Source organism: Ranitomeya variabilis, chromosome 3 (assembly GCF_051348905.1).
Source record: "Ranitomeya variabilis isolate aRanVar5 chromosome 3, aRanVar5.hap1, whole genome shotgun sequence".
NCBI lineage: Eukaryota > Metazoa > Chordata > Amphibia > Anura > Dendrobatidae > Ranitomeya > Ranitomeya variabilis.
Window position 1 is genome coordinate 600,592,464 of NC_135234.1, and position 21,213 is coordinate 600,613,676.

Genomic DNA, 21,213 nt, shown 5'->3' on the forward strand with positions numbered 1-21,213 from the left:
AGAAAACTGTTGTGTCTGGGCACCTCTGAGGCTGAGGGGTGTCCAGGAACCCGTGAAAGTTGCCAACGGGTAACAGTCTGAAAACCGTGTATTATACTGACCGGGTTCAGTGTGAAATTGTGTTTGGTCTGTAAAGCCAGGTCTGTAACAGACCTGAGTCTGTGTTGTTCTGACCGGGGTCAGTGAGAGACTGTGTTTTTCTATAAAGCACGTGTGCAGGTGCTTGCTGTGGACCCGCGAGTCCATGTATTTCTTTTTTTTCATCTTTGATCAACAAGCTGTGGCTCGGCGGGGCCACGAAGACTGAAGGCATCTGGCGGTAACTCGGCGGGGTTACGAAGTTTGCTGTGGATCGGCGGATCCACGAAGGTGACAAGCGGCTTGCTGTGGATCGGCGGGTCCACGAAGTCTGCGGTTGAGCTGTGCAGCATGGTTGCAGCAAAGAGAAAAAGGAAAAAAAAAAAAAGAGACATTGCTGGACTAGGTCATGCAGACTCTTAAAGGGCCAGTGCCGACCTAAAGAGATATATATTGTGGAACTGTTGGGGCTTGAGAGTACTGTGGGGAAGTCCACGGGGTGTACCTCAGAGTGGGGTGGTGTTCCTTAAGGGGGTGGTGGCCCTAAAGGAAAAAATAGCCCAAAAGGGGGTGGTATCCCAAAAGGGAGTAATTGCCCAAAAAGGGGTGGTAACCCTAAAGGGGGTGGTGTCCCTAAAAGGGGCAGAGTCTAAAAAGGGGGTGGAGTTCCGCCGAATGGTGGTTTCAAAAAAGGGGGTGGAGTCCCAAAAGGGGCGGTAACCCAAAAGGTAGTAGGTGCCCAAAAAGGGGTGGAGTTTCGCCAAATGGTGGTTTCCAAAAAAAGGGGCAGAGTCCCAAAGGGGGGCGGTAACCCAAAAAGTAGTAGTTGCCCAAAAGGGGGTGGAGTCGCACGGGATGGTGGTTTCCCAAAAGGGGGCGGAGCATCCCAAAAGCGTGATTCAGTCAGACTGTTGTCCCGGGCAAATGAATTATTGTGTGTGAAAGTTAATGCAGAGAATGCACCCCCTATAGTTGACAGTCCTAAGTTAGGTGTGACCATGGAAAATTGCGGAGGGTCCCAACTTACGGACATGACATCACCTGATGTGTGCCACGAATGACTGACAGTGATCTGGTAAATAGAACCTGTGAAGCTGACACCCTGTTAGAAAGGAACTTGAGGGTTCACCATACTGTGGGGTATGACACAAACTCCGGGGGGGTGACTGTGATGTGTCGTTACCAGTAACAACCACTAGAGCTGAGTACGAGGTTGTGCGGACGGAGGCACTGACACAGGGGAAGGATAGTGCTTCCCAAGGTAAAGTCAGGATGGCAGGGGTAGACATAACAGAAATTGTGACCTGTGTGAGGGGCGACTGCAGGTTACAGGATGACCGATTGGGTGGTGGTGACTCCCATTCAGATGTTGATGCCAGATGGAAGAGTTAGAGGCAGTGACTCCTCACTTAGCTCAGGGCTCAGTGACCTAAGTGGGAGATCCTGTAGCAGAAGAAATGACAAGGGGTCGTCCTTATCAAAGCGTGTGACGGAAATGGTTGACAGATGGTTTGACTGTCAGGGACGACAGAGAAGGGTCTCTGGTCGGGTAATAGAAAGTGCCAAAGCCCCACGGCTTTAGGCAGAGGGGGGGAATATGTAGCATAGCGACTGGTCATGTGAATGATGGATGGTATGTATCGCAGAGGTGGGTGGCCCTGTGATGGAAGCCTGGGTATGTTTTGCTCAAGCAGATCTACTGCTTAGGGGTTTGCTTACATTGGGAAGGCTTCCAGGTGATTGGAGAGATGGGTGGGTTCAGTCACCTACAAACCCAGCCAAAGAGGCGTGTCTGAACACTTAAGATGGTTTTGTGTGTAAGGACCTGTGGTGATGTCACGCTCACCTGACTAGCCATGTCATAGGTACCTGGGTGTGGTTACACCTATGTAAAGGAGATGTGTGTAGCACATGGTAAGAGAGAGATTAAGAGAGATTGAGTGAGTGTGTGAGTGTCTGTCAGGGTGGACACACTTCCGTGTGTCCTGGCAGGACACTGCAGAATGGCCTGTGTCTTGGATGGTTCCAAGTGGGGACGTCCTGGAAGCACACAGAGACCATTCCAGGCTGGAGAGCCTGCGTGCTGGACATAGCACGGATGGTTGGTGTTGGAGACTCCTGGCAGTGGAGTCGTCCTGGAAGCACCTGGAGACCGTAGACCTGGACGGTCTGTGTTGAGGACCTGGGACTGACCCGAAGTCAGTGTGAGGAGTGGAAACTGAGAGGTAACCCCGGACAACGGGATCATAATATACAGCAGAGAAGCCTATCTGCTACGTGAACTGTCTAATGTTTCATGGCTGTAATGAAATGGACTGTACCCTGTCTGGTTTATGCGGAGTTTGAATAAAGCATATGGACTGATATGTGTGAGATATCGTGCCTGAAGTGTTTATCCTGCTGCTAAGCGAGTATCGTCAAGACCCATAGCGGGTGAAACGCTACTATATATATATATATATATATATATATATATATATATATATATATATATATATATATATCATTGAGACACATATATATATATATACATATACTGTATATATACATATTTATATTTACTTCAGCGCGATATAGCAGAAAAGCCGATTGCCGGCTTTTCATTTCTCCTGCCTAAACCCGACATGATATGAGACATGGTTTACATACAGTAAACCATGTCATATCCCCCTTTTTTTTGCATATTCCACACTACTAATGTTAGTAGTGTGTATGTGCAAAATTTCGGCGCTGTAGCTATTAAATTTAAGGGTTAAATTGCGGAAAAAATTGGCGTGGGCTCCCACGCAATTTTCTCCGCCAGAGTGGTAAAGCCAGTGACTGAGGGCAGATATTAATAGCCTGGAGAGGGTCCACGGTTATTGCCCCCCCCCCTGGCTAAAAACATCTGGAAAAAAGTTCCCAGGCTCGAAGTCATATGAGGACATCCAGCAGAGGGTGCATCACCACGACTGAAGGTAACTACAGGTCATTGACCTACATTACCTTCATTCCCCAGGGTTTAGAGGCAGGAGCACAGCTGCATTATAGCAGAGCTCCTGCCTGTAAAATATTTTAACCCCTTCAGATGGATTTACATCGTGGGACGTTACAGATCTACGGAAGGTATGTATTTTGTTGGTTTATTATTTTTAATTTGTTACAGAACGAGGGTCTTCAGGTGTATTGAGAGAGCAAAAAAATATTACAACAACCTGTGTGTTTATTTCATTAAAATACTTTGCAATATTGTGTGCGTGTGTTTTTTAACCATTTCATACAATTGGATTAATAATGGATAGGTGTCATAATTGATGCCTCTCCATTATTAATCTGGCTTAATGTCTCCTTACAATAGCAAGGTGACATTAACCCTTCATTACCCCATATCCCACCGCTACACGGGAATGGGAAGAGAGTGGCCAAGTGCCAGAATAGGCGTATCTTCCAGATGTGCCTTTTCTGGGGTGGCTGGGGGCAGATGTTTTTAGCCAGGGGGGGGCAATAACCGTGGACCCTCTCCAGGCTATTAATATCTGCCCTCAGTCACTGGCTTTACCACTCTGAAAATTGCGCGGGAGCCCACGCCAATTGTTTCCACGATTTAACCCTTAAATTTAATAGCTACAGCGCCGAAGTTTTGCACATACACACTACTAACATTAGTAGTGTGGAATATGCAAAAAAAAGGGGGATATGACATGGTTTACTGTATGTAAACCATGTCTCATATCATGTCGGGTTTAGGCAGGAGAAATGAAAAGCCGGCAATTGAATTACCGGCTTTAGGGTTAGGGGTAGGGTTAGGGGTAGGGTTAGGGGTAGGGTTAGGGTTTGGATCCCTTTATCACCTTGATGGTGGGGGGTGGCTTATCAGTGTGTATTCTTGTTTTTTTCTATTGAAACGCATGCGTTTAAAACGCAACCAAACGCATGTGCTTAAAAACGCATGCGTTTACATAGACAGCAATACTTTTTTTGCCGCAAAAAAACGCCTCTAGAAATTACTACATGTTGCATTTCTGCAACAAAACGCAAGCATAGAAAAGACGCATGCATCGTCAAACGCGGCAAAACGCATACAAAAAAACGCATGCATTTTTAATGTTAAATATAGGGAAAAAAGCATGCTTTTTTTGCGCTAAAACGCAGCGGAAAAAACGCAAATGTGAAACCAGCCTAAGACTATTTAGCGCTGATTCTTCACACACAAATAGGATAACAAAAATATTTAAACTCAGGTTGTAATGTAACAAATTAGGTAAGAATCCAAGGGGTTGAATAATTTTGCCAGTCACTGTATTAGTATTAGGAAATATATATAATATATAATAATATACTTTGTGTTTATTTACTACCTTATTTAATGAGAACAAAAGCTAGGATCTTTCTTTTACTTTTCTTAGTACTTTGCTATTCGTTTGCTACAAGCTTACTTTGAACATCATTTAAAAGTACTAAATGTAATAGATGTATATTAAACTAGAGAAACTAATGCAGGGCATTTTCTTGAAAGCTGCATTTGCAACATGGCATGATTATAAATGACTGAATGTGCGCCTTTGGTTGTTGTCAAGTTCTGATGTCAGAAGTAGCCATTCATCATCCTACAAACATCTGACATTAACAAAATAGAAAATGACTGATGTATGACTAAACAGAGCTTGGAATGCCAAGTACATTACTTGCTGAAAGACTTGCTGTGTATTGCCATATAAGACATAACCTTATGGTTGGGCTTTTCCAGCAACCATTATATATACTCCATGAGACTGAACAGTGCCATTGCTTAAAATGAACAACAATTTCCATGCAAATGCAGAAACCTACCAGTTTGTAAGTAAATAAAAAGATTGTTTTTCTTTATTAATTTTTAAATTGTGATAATTTTCAGATAAATCTTGCACCTTGCTGTCATTCATATATGGTACTTTTTGTAACTTCTTCACAATTAACAACAATTAACACTGGATATAATTGCCTAATTTTAGCCTTTAAGTATTATAAAATGTATGACCATGTTTTAATTTAATCATATCAAAATATGAATATTTCAACTAAACTACAAAACAAATAACTTGTCTATATTTGTAATCTAACTTTTTATGAGTTTATTTAGTAAAATATAAATATCAGAATAGATCATTATATTATAATGGTGGGGTTCGGAGTTTTGCTACCACTGACAAACAACTTTGTGCAGGGAAATCAGCACTCGTTCAAGTTTCACAATGTCTAAATTTGGTCAAAGTTGAAGGAAAGATGAATGCAGCACATTATCAGCAAATACTAGGGGCAATTTTGCGCTCATCAGCCTGGAAGCTGCAAATGGGATGTACTTGGACGTTCCTACATGACAATGATCCAAAACACAAGGCCAAGTCGACCTGTCATTGGCTACAGCAGAACAAAGTGAAGGTTCTGGAGTGGCCATCTCAGTCTCCTGGCTTTAATATCATTGAACCACTCTGGGGAGATCTCAGACGTGCAGATCATGCTAGACAGTCTAGGAATTTACAGGAACTGGAGGCTTTTTGCCAAGAAAAGTGAGCAGCTTTACCATCTGAGAAAATAAATAACCTCATCCACAACTAACACAAAAGACTTCAAACTGTCATTGATGTTAAAGGGGGCAATACACGGTATTAAGAAATGGGGTTTGTGAAGTTTTGATCAGGGTCATTTGGATATTTTGGGCTGTCATTGTGATTTAAAAAGAGAAAACACTGTAGTTTGACAATAAATGGGTTCACCCAACAACTAACCATGAGTGGAGAAAACGTTTTGATTTTATCATTCATATTCTCTAAAAAAAGGCCAAGAATGTAAAAATTATGCTGGGGTATGTAAACTTTTGAGCACAACTGAATATTTAGTCATGTTTTACATTTTAAAAATTACAAAGAGTTAAATGAGCAGAGGCAAAAGTTTGGGAACCCTTGGAGATTTATGTGCTTAGATAAGTTTGACCAAGGTTCCAGACCTTAAAGGTATGTGGTGTGATGTGGCTGCAGTGCAGTTTAGCGCAACCTTCATCAGGGGATGCTGATGAGGGAATAGAGGTTGCACACTCACAGCATAGCAGCACTGAGTAGCAGCACAGGTGTCACAGGTAATGAAAGGGTGGTTAGACGAGCAGAGTCAGAAACTGTCAGGAGCAGAAGCACCAGAAGTCACAGTAATGCATGGAGTCAGAGACAAGCCAGGAGTCAGAGCCAAATGGGAGTGTGGTATCCAAAACATGAGACGCAAGACGAACTCGGGCTACAAGCCAGAAGTCAAAGCCGGTCAGGGAACGAGGTATCAGAGATGGAAAGCAAGAGGTGGGGTTCAGAGATCAGGCCGAGTAACACACTGTAAGGAAAACTACCAGATGAACACTTAGTCAGGGATATGGAATGGGTCTCACACAAATATGGGATGTCAGAGGCAGAAGGATCACCAGGGTATACGGGTCAGTTGCCCTAGCTTGCTTGCATGAGCTATCACTGATGCTGGCCAGCAGACTGCAGAGGACTGGAAAAGCCCAGCCAGCTCCAAAATGATGTGGAGAGGTTAACCCCCGCATGACCAATCCAGAAAGGGGACAGCAGAAAACAAACTCCGTACTGGATCATGACATGTGGGTTAGGAACAATTGAGGTCACAATCCCTGTGACATCATTAATAGCTCTCAGATCATGAACCATTCTGTGTCATGGGAAACTTTGCGTCCTTTTTCCTTACTGGGACATCAAAAAGTGTAACAAGGGGAAGATTTTTGCACTAGAGCCCCTGCCTTGACATATTATTTTATGTCTCTTGTCAGTGCCATTGATTTGGCTAGGCTTAAGAGGTATTCTTTTAAACAAGAAGGAGTGGTTTCCTCTTTTAATTTAATCTTGACAAGATGGATGGGGAGACGATCCACATCATTTTTTCCCTTTGCTCAAATGGTGTCTGGCACCTGAGTCATTTCCCTGTCCTCAGATATTCTGGTATTGAGTGCTACTTTCACTGCTTTTGACATAGACACCGTTGCTGCAAGCTTCCACATGTGCTTATCTGAGAGGGGACTTGTGACTATAATACCCTCAGTAGTGTATTGTATGGTAACCTGCATAGCAATGAACACTAGAGATTATCAAACATCGTCGACTCCCTCCTTATTCAGTAAGCTATAGTGCTTACTGAAGAAGCTGCAGCAGAGCCCGGATACCTGGAGCGTTCCTGATAATCAACGGTTCGGTGCGCAGCTGCATGTGTCATGTGTTGTGAATTTGGATTCTGGGCTCCCCCGGTGGCTACTGGTGGAATTGAACTTGTGACATCATCTTCCCTGTTCACCTGTTCTGATTAGATCTGGGTGTCGCTATATAACCTGGCTTCTCTGTTAGATGCTTGCCGGTCAACAATGTTATCAGAAGCCTCTCTGTGCTTGTTCCTGCTCCCAGACATCTACTAGATAAGTTGGACATTCGTCCATGTTTTGTTTTTGTATTTTGGTTCCAGTTCACAGCTGCAGTTTCGTTACTGTGTCTGGAAAGCTCTTGTTGATCAGGAATTGCCACTCTGGTATTATGAGTTAATGCCAGAGTCCTAAAGTAATTTCTGGATGTGTTTTGTTAGGGTTTTCTACTGACCATGAAAGTATGCTTTCTGTCTTCTGCTATCTAGAAAGCGGACCTCAAATTTGCTAAAACTATTTTCCTGCTGCGTTTGTTGTTTCATCTCATATCACCGCCAATATATGTGGGGGGCTTCTGTCTCCTTTTTTTTTGGGCATTTCTCTAGAGGTGAGTCAGGTCTTATATTTCCCTCTGCTAGCATTATTTAGTTCTCCGGCCGGCGCTGGGCATATAGGGATAAAAAGTAGGACATGCTACCTGGCTACTTCTAGATGATGCGGTAGGTTTAGTTCATGGTCAGTATAGTTACATCTTCCAAGAGCTTGTTCCTATTGAGGCTTATGCTAGTTCTCTGGCCATGGAGATCATGACAGTTTGACCGGCCCACTAAAGGGTTAAAATCCTTGGCTGAGAAAGGAGAGAAATAAGAAGTCTGCTGAGAGGTTTTTTTTTTTTTTTTTTTTTTTCCCTCTGTGCTCTTGATTGGATCACTTGCCAGTCTGTCTATGCTGCAGTCTTTCTTTTTTTTCTCTCTCCTTCTAATCTTTGAATGGCTCTATGTTCACCTGTCTATAATGGATCTACAGAGTGTAACTGCAGGTTTGAATAATCTCGCCACGAAAGTACAAAGTTTGCAAGATTTTGTTGTTCATGCTCCGGTATCAGAGCCGAGAATTCCTTTGCCGGAATTCTTCTCAGGGAATAGATCTAGCTTTCAGAATTTTAGAAATAATTGTAAGTTATTTTTGTCCCTGAAATCTCGTTCTGCTGGAGACCCTGCACAGCAGGTTGGGATTGTGATTTCCTTGCTCCGCGGCGACCCTCAAGATTGGGCTTTTGCATTGGCACCAGGGGATCCTGCGTTGCGCAATGTGGATGCGTTTTTTCTGGCCTTGGGCTTGCTGTATGAGGAACCTCATTTGGAACTTCAGGCAGAAAAAACTTTGATGTCCCTATCGCAGGGGCAAGATGAAGCTGAAATTTACTGCCAAAAATTCCGTAAATGGTCTGTGCTTACTCAGTGGAATGAGTGTGCCTTGGCGGCTACTTTCAGAGAGGGTCTTTCTGATGCCATTAAGGATGTTATGGTGGGGTTCCCTGTGCCTGCAAGTCTGAATGAGTCCATGACAATGGCCATTCAGATCGATAGGCGTCTGCGGGAGCGCAAACCAGTGCACCATCTGGCGGTGTCCACTGAGAAGACGCCAGAAAACATGCAGTGTGATAGAATTCTGTCCAGAAGCGAGCGGCAGAATTTTAGACGGAAAAATGGGTTGTGTTTCTATTGTGGGGATTCTACTCATGTTATATCAGCATGCTTTAAGCGTACTAAAAAGCTTGATAAATCCGTTCCCATTGGCACTTTACAGTCTAAATTTATTTTGTCTGTGACCCTGATTTGCTCTTTGTCATCTATTACTACGGACGCCTATATCGACTCTGGCGCCGCTTTGAGTCTTATGGATTGGTCCTTTGCCAATCGTTGTGGGTATGATTTAGAGCCTTTGGAGACTCTTATTCCTCTGAAGGGGATTGACTCCACCCCATTGGCTAATAATAAACCACAATACTGGACACAAGTGACTATGTGTATTAATCCGGATCACCAGGAGACTATTCGTTTTCTGGTGCTGTATAATCTACATGATGATTTGGTGCTGGGATTGCCATGGCTGCAGTCTCACAACCCAGTCCTTGACTGGAGAGCTATGTCTGTGTTGAGCTGGGGATGTAAGGGGACTCATGGGGACGTACCTTTGGTGTCCATTTCATCATCTATTCCCTCTGAAATCCCTGAGTTCCTGTCTGATTATTGTGACGTCTTTGAAGAACCCAAGCTGGGTTCACTACCTCCGCACCGTGAGTGCGATTGTGCTATAGATTTAATTCCGGGTAGTAAATACCCAAAGGGTCGTTTATTTAATCTGTCTGTGCCTGAACATACTGCTATGCGAGAATATATAAAGGAGTCCTTGGAAAAGGGACATATTCGTCCATCGTCATCTCCCTTAGGAGCCGGGTTTTTCTTTGTGTCAAAAAAAGACGGCTCTTTGAGACCATGTATTGATTATCGGCTTTTGAATAAAATCACGGTTAAATATCAATACCCATTGCCGTTGCTGACTGATTTGTTTGCTCGCATAAAGGGGGCCAAGTGGTTCTCTAAGATTGATCTCCGTGGGGCGTATAATTTGGTGCGGATCAGGCAGGGGGATGAGTGGAAAACCGCATTTAATACGCCCGAGGGCCACTTTGAGTATTTGGTGATGCCTTTTGGTCTTTCTAATGCCCCTTCAGTCTTCCAGTCCTTTATGCATGATATTTTCCGCGATTTTTTGGATAAATTTATGATAGTGTATCTGGATGATATTCTGATTTTTTCGGATGATTGGGACTCTCATGTCCGGCAAGTTAAGAGGGTTTTTCAGGTTTTGCGGTCTAATTCTCTGTGTGTCAAGGGTTCTAAGTGCGTTTTTGGGGTTCAGAGAATTTCCTTTTTGGGATATATTTTTTCTCCCTCTTCCATTGAGATGGATCCTGTCAAGGTTCAAGCTATTTGTGATTGGACGCAGCCCTCTTCTCTTAAAAGTCTTCAGAAATTTTTGGGCTTTGCCAACTTATCTCGTCGATTTATTTCTGGTTTTTCGGATGTCGTTAAGCCATTGACCGATTTGACTAGACAGGGTGCTGATGTTGCTAATTGGTCCCCTGATGCTGTGGAGGCCTTTCAGGAGCTTAAGCGCCGTTTTTCTTCTGCCCCTGTGTTGCGTCAGCCTGATGTGACTCTTCCTTTTCAGGTTGAGGTCGACGCTTCTGAGATCGGGGCTGGGGCAGTGTTGTCGCAGAAAAGTTCTGACTGCGCCGTGATGAGGCCTTGTGCCTTCTTTTCCCGTAAATTTTCGCCCGCTGAGCGGAATTATGATGTTGGGAATCGGGAGCTTTTGGCCATGAAGTGGGCGTTTGAGGAGTGGCGCCATTGGCTCGAGGGGGCCAGACATCAGGTGGTGGTATTGACTGACCACAAAAATTTGATCTATCTTGAGACCGCCAGGCGCCTGAATCCTAGACAGGCGCGCTGGTCATTATTTTTCTCTCGGTTTAATTTTGTGGTATCGTACCTACCGGGTTCTAAGAATGTTAAGGCGGATGCCCTTTCTAGGAGTTTTGAGCCTGATTCACCCGGCAACTCTGACCCCACAGGTATTCTTAAGGAAGGAGTTATCTTGTCAGCCGTTTCTCCAGACCTGCGGCGGGCCTTGCAGGAGTTTCAGGCGGATAGACCGGATCGTTGTCCGCCTGATAGGTTGTTTGTTCCTGATGATTGGACCAGTAGAGTCATCTCTGAGGTACATTCTTCTGCATTGGCAGGTCATCCTGGAATTTTTGGTACCAGGGATTTGGTGGCAAGATCCTTCTGGTGGCCTTCCCTGTCACGAGATGTGCGAGGCTTTGTGCAGTCTTGTGACGTTTGTGCTCGGGCCAAGCCTTGTTGTTCTCGGGCTAGTGGATTGTTGTTGCCCTTGCCTATTCCTAAGAGGCCTTGGACACACATCTCGATGGATTTTATTTCAGATCTGCCTGTTTCTCAGAAGATGTCTGTCATCTGGGTGGTGTGTGACCGTTTTTCTAAGATGGTCCATTTGGTTCCCCTGCCCAAATTGCCTTCTTCTTCCGAGTTGGTGCCCCTGTTTTTTCAAAATGTTGTTCGTTTGCATGGTATTCCTGAGAATATCGTTTCTGACAGAGGAACCCAATTTGTGTCTAGATTTTGGCGGGCATTCTGTGCTAGGATGGGCATAGATTTGTCTTTTTCGTCTGCTTTTCACCCTCAGACTAATGGCCAGACCGAGCGGACTAATCAGACCCTGGAGACATATCTGAGGTGTTTTGTGTCTGCTGACCAGGATGATTGGGTTGCTTTTTTGCCATTGGCGGAGTTCGCCCTCAATAATCGGGCCAGCTCTGCCACTTTGGTGTCCCCGTTTTTCTGTAATTCGGGGTTCCACCCTCGATTTTCCTCCGGTCAGATGGAATCCTCGGATTGTCCTGGAGTGGATGCGGTGGTGGAGAGATTGCATCATATCTGGGGGCAGGTGATGGACAATTTAAAGTTGTCCCAGGAGAAGACTCAGCTTTTTGCCAACCGTCACCGTCGTGTTGGTCCTCGGCTTTGTGTTGGAGATTTGGTGTGGTTGTCTTCTCGTTTTGTCCCTATGAGGGTCTCATCTCCTAAGTTTAAGCCTCGGTTCATCGGTCCGTATAAAATATTGGAGATTCTTAACCCTGTTTCCTTCCGTTTGGACCTCCCTGCATCCTTTTCTATTCATAACGTTTTTCATCGGTCGTTATTGCGCAGGTATGAGGCACCGGTTGTGCCTTCCGTTGAGCCTCCTGCTCCGGTGTTGGTTGAGGGTGAGTTGGAGTACGTTGTGGAAAAAATCCTGGACTCCCGTGTTTCCAGACGGAGACTCCAGTATCTGGTCAAGTGGAAGGGATACGGCCAGGAGGATAATTCTTGGGTCACTGCATCTGATGTTCATGCCTCTGATCTGGTTCGTGCCTTTCATAGGGCCCATCCTGATCGCCCTGGTGGTTCTGGTGAGGGTTCGGTGCCCCCTCCTTGAGGGGGGGGTACTGTTGTGAATTTGGATTCTGGGCTCCCCCGGTGGCTACTGGTGGAATTGAACTTGTGACATCATCTTCCCTGTTCACCTGTTCTGATTAGATCTGGGTGTCGCTATATAACCTGGCTTCTCTGTTAGATGCTTGCCGGTCAACAATGTTATCAGAAGCCTCTCTGTGCTTGTTCCTGCTCCCAGACATCTACTAGATAAGTTGGACATTCGTCCATGTTTTGTTTTTGTATTTTGGTTCCAGTTCACAGCTGCAGTTTCGTTACTGTGTCTGGAAAGCTCTTGTTGATCAGGAATTGCCACTCTGGTATTATGAGTTAATGCCAGAGTCCTAAAGTAATTTCTGGATGTGTTTTGTTAGGGTTTTCTACTGACCATGAAAGTATGCTTTCTGTCTTCTGCTATCTAGAAAGCGGACCTCAAATTTGCTAAAACTATTTTCCTGCTGCGTTTGTTGTTTCATCTCATATCACCGCCAATATATGTGGGGGGCTTCTGTCTCCTTTTTTTTTGGGCATTTCTCTAGAGGTGAGTCAGGTCTTATATTTCCCTCTGCTAGCATTATTTAGTTCTCCGGCCGGCGCTGGGCATATAGGGATAAAAAGTAGGACATGCTACCTGGCTACTTCTAGATGATGCGGTAGGTTTAGTTCATGGTCAGTATAGTTACATCTTCCAAGAGCTTGTTCCTATTGAGGCTTATGCTAGTTCTCTGGCCATGGAGATCATGACAGTCATGGTTGTGTGACAGTCACAACACTGAGCCTCTCCATGCATGTGTTGTGACTGTCACACAGCCGCAACACATGTAGCTGCGGCGCCGAACAGCTGATCATGGGGAACGCTCCAGGTATCCGGGTTCCCGTTACAGCTTCTTTCGGTAAGGGCTATAGCTTGCCGAATAAAGAGGGAGCCAACAATTGTGGTGTTCCCAATTCTATGGTTGTGGTACTATGTTTTCTGCTTTAGTATTATTGCTTCTAATTGCTTAAGTGTTGCCTATTCTGTTCCCATAAACTGTGTCATTTTTGTACATTCAAGCATCCACACTCTGGCATGTTTGCATTTTTCAGCATTGGTTACACATTTTTGATTGCTTCTCTTTCTTCTCTGTCTTTTACAATCTGTATAGCTGTTTTGTATCCCATTGGGGGTCATGACTGCACACAGAACAAATTGCCTATTACTTCAACTGATTCATCACACAGGTAGACCTATAGGGTTTAATGGGAAAGCTCTACCAGCTCTCTCACCCGTTAGAGCAACTGACTAAAGTAGGAAGGCTCAGATGTGATAGTCCTCTCACCTACTAGACCAGGTGCAAGGACAGTGGGAAGACAATAAACTTGGAAGAGTGCAGCATGGGAAGCACCAGGTGGTTTAATTAAAATGTTTCAATGAAAGGTGGGGGGATTAGCCTCCCACCTGGAAGGGTTGTGCACCCCTGCACAACTCTGGTTGCAGATGTCTCCATGCATTCCTGCTCTGTTGCTCCGGGATCGCTCCTGTGCTATGCTTCCTGGTCTGGTCACGTGGGCCCAAGATCCAGTCATGTGATACCACTTCACAGGATGTGATGTCACTTCAGATCCTTTTGCCTGGAGATGAATTTTATGGCTCCAAGCTGCTCCAGCCACAACCCCTCAAGGGGAATATGAACGTTTTTGGGAGAAAAATATGTATGTGGTCAATTTAAGGAGCGCTATGGCTATAGAGAACACTGCAATGGATAAGTGATAAACAAACCTCTTATTAGATGACTACACGTTTCGGCAGCGGATCACTACCTTCCTCAGGTAGATTTTGTAAAAGACTTTTTGCAGATGATTAGGTAGTTAAATCACTTTGAAATATATTATCTTTAGGCTAAATATATTTTTTATTTTATCCTGATACTGTTATATTCTACAAACTTTTTCATTTATTTATTGTCTTTTATATTTTATATAACTTTATTTTTTGATCATTCTTTGACTATTTTATTTTTTAATTTTAGTTTTGGTTTTAATTTCTGCATTTCTGATAGCTGACTGCTTGTATATAAAGACTTAATCGACAACATTAAATGCTTCTACCCTATTGGGCACTACCCCTATTTAATCTGTCACTTCCTACACTGTCTTGAAATCCACCTGAGGAAGGTAGCAATCCACTGCCGAAATGCATAGTGGTCTAATAAAAGGTTTGTTTACCACTAATCCATTGCAGTGCTCTATAGCCAGAGCACTCCATAAATTGACCACATACATATTTTTTCCAAAAAAATGAACAGTGGGAAAGCTCACATGGCTCTCTGATCTACTAAAATAGAACTGCTGACTAAAGTAGGAAGGTGTGATAGGCCCCTCACCTACTAGACCAGCTATGTACTGTAGTTGGCTACCCCCTTCTGCTGATCCTCAACTAGCTGTACATCAACCAGACAACTAGAAGCAGGTATCAACACACACTGATGACCAATCACTTCCAAGTGTTTTCTAAGCTAGGCACAATATTTTACTTTCAACGTGTAACTTCAACTTACAATATTACTTTCTACTTCTATACATTCTCTTTAAAAGCATACATCTCTCAGTGCACAGTGCTTTCAGCAGCACAGAACACTTGCACTCAGCTCCATCACCATTCCCAACATTACCAGTAGAGATAAGAAGAAATTACAGTATCTCTCACACAGAAACAGAAAGAATGCTCAGCTCTTGGCAGTTTTTATGTTTAGCTTTACATAGAAACTCCAAAAATTTCACATGAAACCCTGGACTTTCAGCACCTTGGCATGCTGCACCTAGGACACCTTAACAGAGTGGTTTGTCATGATTAATTCATGCATGTTCATTTAGGGATCTATTGCCCAGCGATCTGAATCACTCCACCTGATTCAGCTCAAAGTGAGTTGAATAATGTCCTCTGTCTCATACAGTGGACCAGACCAAACGGAGCTTCGCATCAATCAGAGATTTATTTATGTGACCCTTATACTCAGTTACTCTTCACTCATGTCATTCAGAAGTTGTCATAAACATATATACAAAACCACCAAAAACACACAGCCTACCTACTTTACCTAGGGATTAGTACAAAACTTATGAGAACTGCAGTGCTCAGTAACACTCAAGGAATGCCCATAGCCAGTTACATTATACAACAAAAAGGTTGCACTCTATCATGCTACAGCATGTCAATTTGGAATATGCGAAATTTCAATAGCAATAAGGCTTTTGAGGATTAGGAAAAAATATGAGACGCTTAGGTATGCACCTATTCACACTAGTCTGGATGTGCCAGTCAGTTTTTTGTCTTTTGTATGTTAGCTTACTGACCGAGCACTCCGCCCTCCACCAGTTGGTGATTTTAGTTACAGCAGGTCCCTACTTACCCATAAATGCAGGGATTGCTGACAGAGGTGTCCACATTCACCCAAGAATTCAGTCATCAGCCTTAGAGAGGTATTCACAGAGGTGAGGGACCCATCAGACTGAGACCACCTTGATGATGGATGATGGGAACACAATATTTAGCTAAATTTTATGCTAAGCATCTCATATATTTTTTTTCTAATCCTCCAAAGCCGTGTTGCTATTCTAATTTCACATATTCCAAACTGACATGCTTTAGCATGATAGAGTGCAACCATTTTTGTATATTGTATATGGAGGTAGCTCCTCCTGGTATGCACCTATTCACACTAGTCTGGATGTGCCAGACAGTTTTTTGTCCAAAGCCAATTACATTACATAAACACAGCCTTAGAAAATGTAATGCTAATCCTAGATGACCACAGCAATAAAATTGCACAGACTGTTCCAGCTCTGCAGTACACAACCATTTAGTAGAAAGACAGTTAATATAGATAACACTTATTATCTTATTACTCTATTATTCAACTCTCATACAGACATAAAATCACAAAACATGTTTTCAGCCTTTACCCAGAGATATGCAGAGATCCAGAGTGATTGCAAGCACAAAAACCGAAGTGTAAGAATAAAGTTCCTTACCTTGCTGCAGCTAAAATTTGAATTTTCAATCTCTCAGGAAATGGCCACATACAGATTCCAAATAGGCTGGTTACCAAACCCCATGTTAGCACGCTAAAACAGTTGTAGCTGCATTTGTCCTAACCCAAAGTCTGATATGCTAGATTACCAGTGAGGCCAAATTAAGAGATATATCAAATATCGACAGCTCAGAGAAAAGAATGCACACTTGTGAGCAGTTCAATCTTCTGTTCATTCACAAAAGAATGCTGCCTTTTATACCATTTACAGCATCATAACTGAATGCACTCAATGCAACTAATAGTATGCACCCATAACATGTTTTTGTAGAATCTTAAGAACATTGAATGTGAGAAAGAAATATAAAATCCTTGACAATCAGATGATAAGGCCTGCTAATACAAAAACAAAATCTAGATGAGAGAAGAAAAACATTAACCCTTCTATATCAGAAGCAACATCAGATCAAAACATCTCCTGCATCCTCACCATAAAATTTAGAGTCAGAAGTATGCAAAAGAATATCTAACCAATCCTGATGCATTTTGTAAACAAGTCCTGTGGACCAATGGCGTTCAAATAGAACTCTTTGGCCACAATGATCAAAGGTATGTGTGGAGAAAAAAGTGCTCATAGTTAAAGGGAAGAAAGAACATCTCACCAACCATTAAGAATGGGGGTCCCTCAATCATGCTTTGGGGTTGTGTTGCAGCCAATGGCATAAGGAGTATTTCACTGGTAGAGGGAAGAATGAAGAGGATGACTTCTACAAATAGATAATGATCTTAAACACATGCCAACACCCACAATAGACTACCTAGAAAGGGGCAAGATGAAGGTTTTACTAAGACCCTCACAGTCCCCTGATCTGATTATCAATGAAAATCTGTGGCTAGACCTCAAAATAGCAGTGCACGCTAGATGACTCAGAATTCTCATGGAACTGGAAGAATTTTACAAGGAAGAATGGATGAAAATTTCCCAAACAAGAATTGAAAGACTCTTGTTTGACTTCAAAAAGCGTTTACAAGCTGTGAAACTTTCAAAAGGGGGTGCTTCTACATACCAACCATGCAGGGTGCCCAAACCTTTGCATTTATCAATTTTCTTTTTTATAATTTTTAAAATGAAAAGGTGAAAATATATATTTTTTTTACACTAAAATACAAAAGAAATGTGCCATCTTTAACTTTAGACATTTTAGAGATCATTTTATCTTCAACTTGCTTAACTGTATATCAGTAATTTTGACCAGGAGTGCCCACACTTTTATGGGCCATTGTAACACTTTGTTTTCCATAATTAAAGTTTCAATGTTCAGTGTAATATTTAAAATGATCGTCTTTTACAATTTAATAGTGTAATGTGAAGTGCACTGTTATCCATAGTTTTTCACAGGATATATGACAGCAGCTCAGGGAAAACACAACATTTTACTTAATATTATGTACTTTTTTGTGCAGCATATTTTTTGACAATTTTGCACTATGTTTTTTCTTTACTTATTGTACAATTATGACAAGGACCATGGTACAAATAATAATTCCTATTCTCTTTCTTTCTTTCTTTTTTTCTTTCTTTCTTTCTTTCTTCCTTCCTAATATGTTACCGCCTTTAAAAAACTTTGTAGTGCATCATTTTCTTTTGAATTGCATTTGTTAAAAGCATATTTGAAAATGCATAATCTCTAATCATTTTTATGGTCATAAGACATTGTAAATGGTAAACTTTTCAAGAACGAGATAGTATGATAGCTCTTAACTTGATGAAAATTGTTCCTGTCAGATGGCTTTCTGTACAAATCAGTCTCAATTTTATTATTCATTTGAGTAACCATAAATGCCTGATTAATGTCATGATGCAAAGAGAATCTAATATCCCCAGCAGTCCAACTCTTATATTTCTCTAATGCTTCCAGGTGATCAATGTCAGTTTAATGTTGACTTGTCATAAATGTTCCAATCCCTACAGTGCTTTTTAGAAATGTAAACTACATGTTTGGTGTCAATCCAAAATCTTTAGTGATAAGCACTTACATTATTCAATTGTCAATTTTTTTGTCAGTCTGCATAAATAAATGTCACCTTGAAATGTATAGATAAGAAGCATGGAATTGCCTTGTCTTTACCATAGTTACCTTAGCCTGTTTGTGCTAATTTCACTTTAGCAAGATGTATTTAAAACCTTAGGTATGAGAGTATTATTTAAATGATTATTTCAATGTTTGTGCTGTAAGAAGAACCTCAACATATTGGAAGATTTTTATTTAAGGAAGTTGTCCACTATTTTTCATTGATGACCTATCGTTAAGATAGGTCATCAGAGTCTGATCGGTCAGGTTTCAACATCCGACATTCCCACTAATCAGCTGTTCTTGTTGTTGGCAGCTCCCGACCAGAACTGCTCAAATACAGAGCTGCTTTATCTTCTGAAGTACTACTCATCCACCTCTTATTGACTTGAATAGGTACTAGACATCGGCCTCCTACTTAAATCAATAGGAGGCAGATGCATAATATCCAAACGTGGCCACTATCAGAAGGCAAAACATCTCTGCAACAAAGCAGTTTCAGTCAGCGGCCACTACAGACATCGAGAAGAGCTGATCGGTGGAGTTGCCTAGTGTTGGACCTCAACAAATCAGATATTGATATTGATGTTCTATCCTAAAGAGAGATCATAAATGAAAAAGTAGTGAAAAACCTCTTCAAATTATAAGGATTATAAGGAATACACATGTGAATGTGTAGAGAAATGGTGGGGAGCCAAATAATTGTCCAATGTGGCATTGTTTGGAATCTTTGACAATAAAACAAAACCCAGATACATTGAGCAGGTGGGACACAGCATCACCCCTACTCTTACATTATGCTGCTTTCAAAGTAGGTGGCAAAAACCTAGTTACAGATTCCATTAAAGTAAATGCATTTAGCTATGCAAATTGTATTAAACAAGATGGATGGAAGTCACTAAAAGTCACAATTATCAGTCCAGTATGGAGTGGGAACAACTTTTGAAAGAAGTGTTATACGTAAAGATGCACCAACTTTATCAAGCATCCTCAGACACTTTGATACGTTTGACACAAGTTAAGTAAATTTCCCCTCCACTGTGTCTTGGCATTTGATAGATTAACATGATTTTAGGGTCCACTATGGTCCATTGTTTTTCTAAGGCAGAATCCTCTAAGTTTAATATTTTTTGACAGTTCTAGTTCTTTTTTAAAAGACGAAAATAGGAAGGAAAATGCATTTACATAATATCACAATTTAAAAATAGCATGAAAATGCTGGCGACACATGATGTTTTTACAGACTTTAAAAGGAACCTGTCATGCAAAATAACACAATTAACCTGCAGATATGGGATTAATCTGCAGGTTAATAATGTTTTTACATAACGCGGCACTGGCACTGAGAGCACCGCTGTCAGGAGAAAATGAGCTTAATTTCCCCCGGCAGTGTTCGGTGTCTAGTCACAGGGGTGGCTCCGGCACAGTTTCAGTCATCGCTCTGTGTATAGGGAGCAGTGGCTTTAGCTGTACTCCCAGCACTGACTGACGGCACACTCTTTATTAGGACCTGTTGTCAGTCAGTGTCGGATGAGCAGTTACAGCCGCCTCTCTCTATACACAGTGCAGTAACTGAAATGATTCACCTTTTGCTTCTAGTAAGAATATGCCACCTCAATATGTGCCAATTAGGCACCGCATGTGCATCTATGTGCATAACTGTGCCATGTATGCAGTCTTTGTACTGCAATATTGGGTCTCTGCATGGTGCTGTTTTATGCTAAAAACCTCTATGACACGTTTTACAATTATAAGACCAGATGATAGGGAATTCTAATTAGATTTCTTGGGCTTTTGACTGATGTCTGAGTCACGTTACCATCGTGTCATAAATAGCAATACTTTTAATTTTTAATCTTGCAGCCTTGAATCATGCATTTTCTCATCAGCATATTTAAAAAAAAGCAACTGTGGAATGAGATAGTAATATATAGGTTTCATATTTGAGCAGAAATAGCACGATATCTGGCAAACTATAAGACTTGTAAATGTAATGTTTTTGTTCTTTCTTCTTTCAAAGAGATAGAAAAACATTTTATTAAACTTAAAGGCAATCTATCAGCAGGTATTTGCTATGTAATTTGAAATAAGCATAATATAGGGCCTGGAACCCTGATTCCAGGGATGTGCCACCTACTATGCTGTGTGTTGCTGGATCAATAAAGTCAATGTTTTATCAGAAGAAGATTATCACTTTAGGAAAACCAACCAAGAGCCTAACACTGATTAGCAGCTTTCTGCTAGTGTACAGTGTTCACAGAACATTGCCAAACAATCAAGTTTTTCATCACATTAGTTCATGATCATTATTAAAAGCTAATACACACTGCCTTTACACATCACACTTTTCCTGCACTCACCTGCACTTTACTTTCAATCTTTCTTTCTCTCCCCTACATTTGAGTCCAATTCAGCTAATACAAAATATTTTTTACGCTTTCATTGAATCCTCTACATTTTGAGTTAGATTATATAATAGTGTGTTTCTATTTTATATATGCTTTGTATCCTAAATTCTCTTGTGAACTTTTCAAAAGGGGGATTTGTAAAACAATATATAAATAAATGAGGGAACAACACAGACATCTTTTTAATGATGTTTTTACACGGAGGCCTAAGATGGTGAAAAGAGGCCATCTTCTATGTCAAGATTAAGAAAGGTTTAATCATAATTACCGATTACAATTCTTTACGGTTAAAGCAGTGAGCTAATGTAATGCTGCCACATGATGCTTTAATAGTTACCTTGTATACTCAAGTATAAGCCGAGATTTTCAGCCCATTTTTTGGGGCTGAAAGTCCCCCTCTCGGCTTATACTCGAGTCATACCCAGGGGTCGGCAGGGG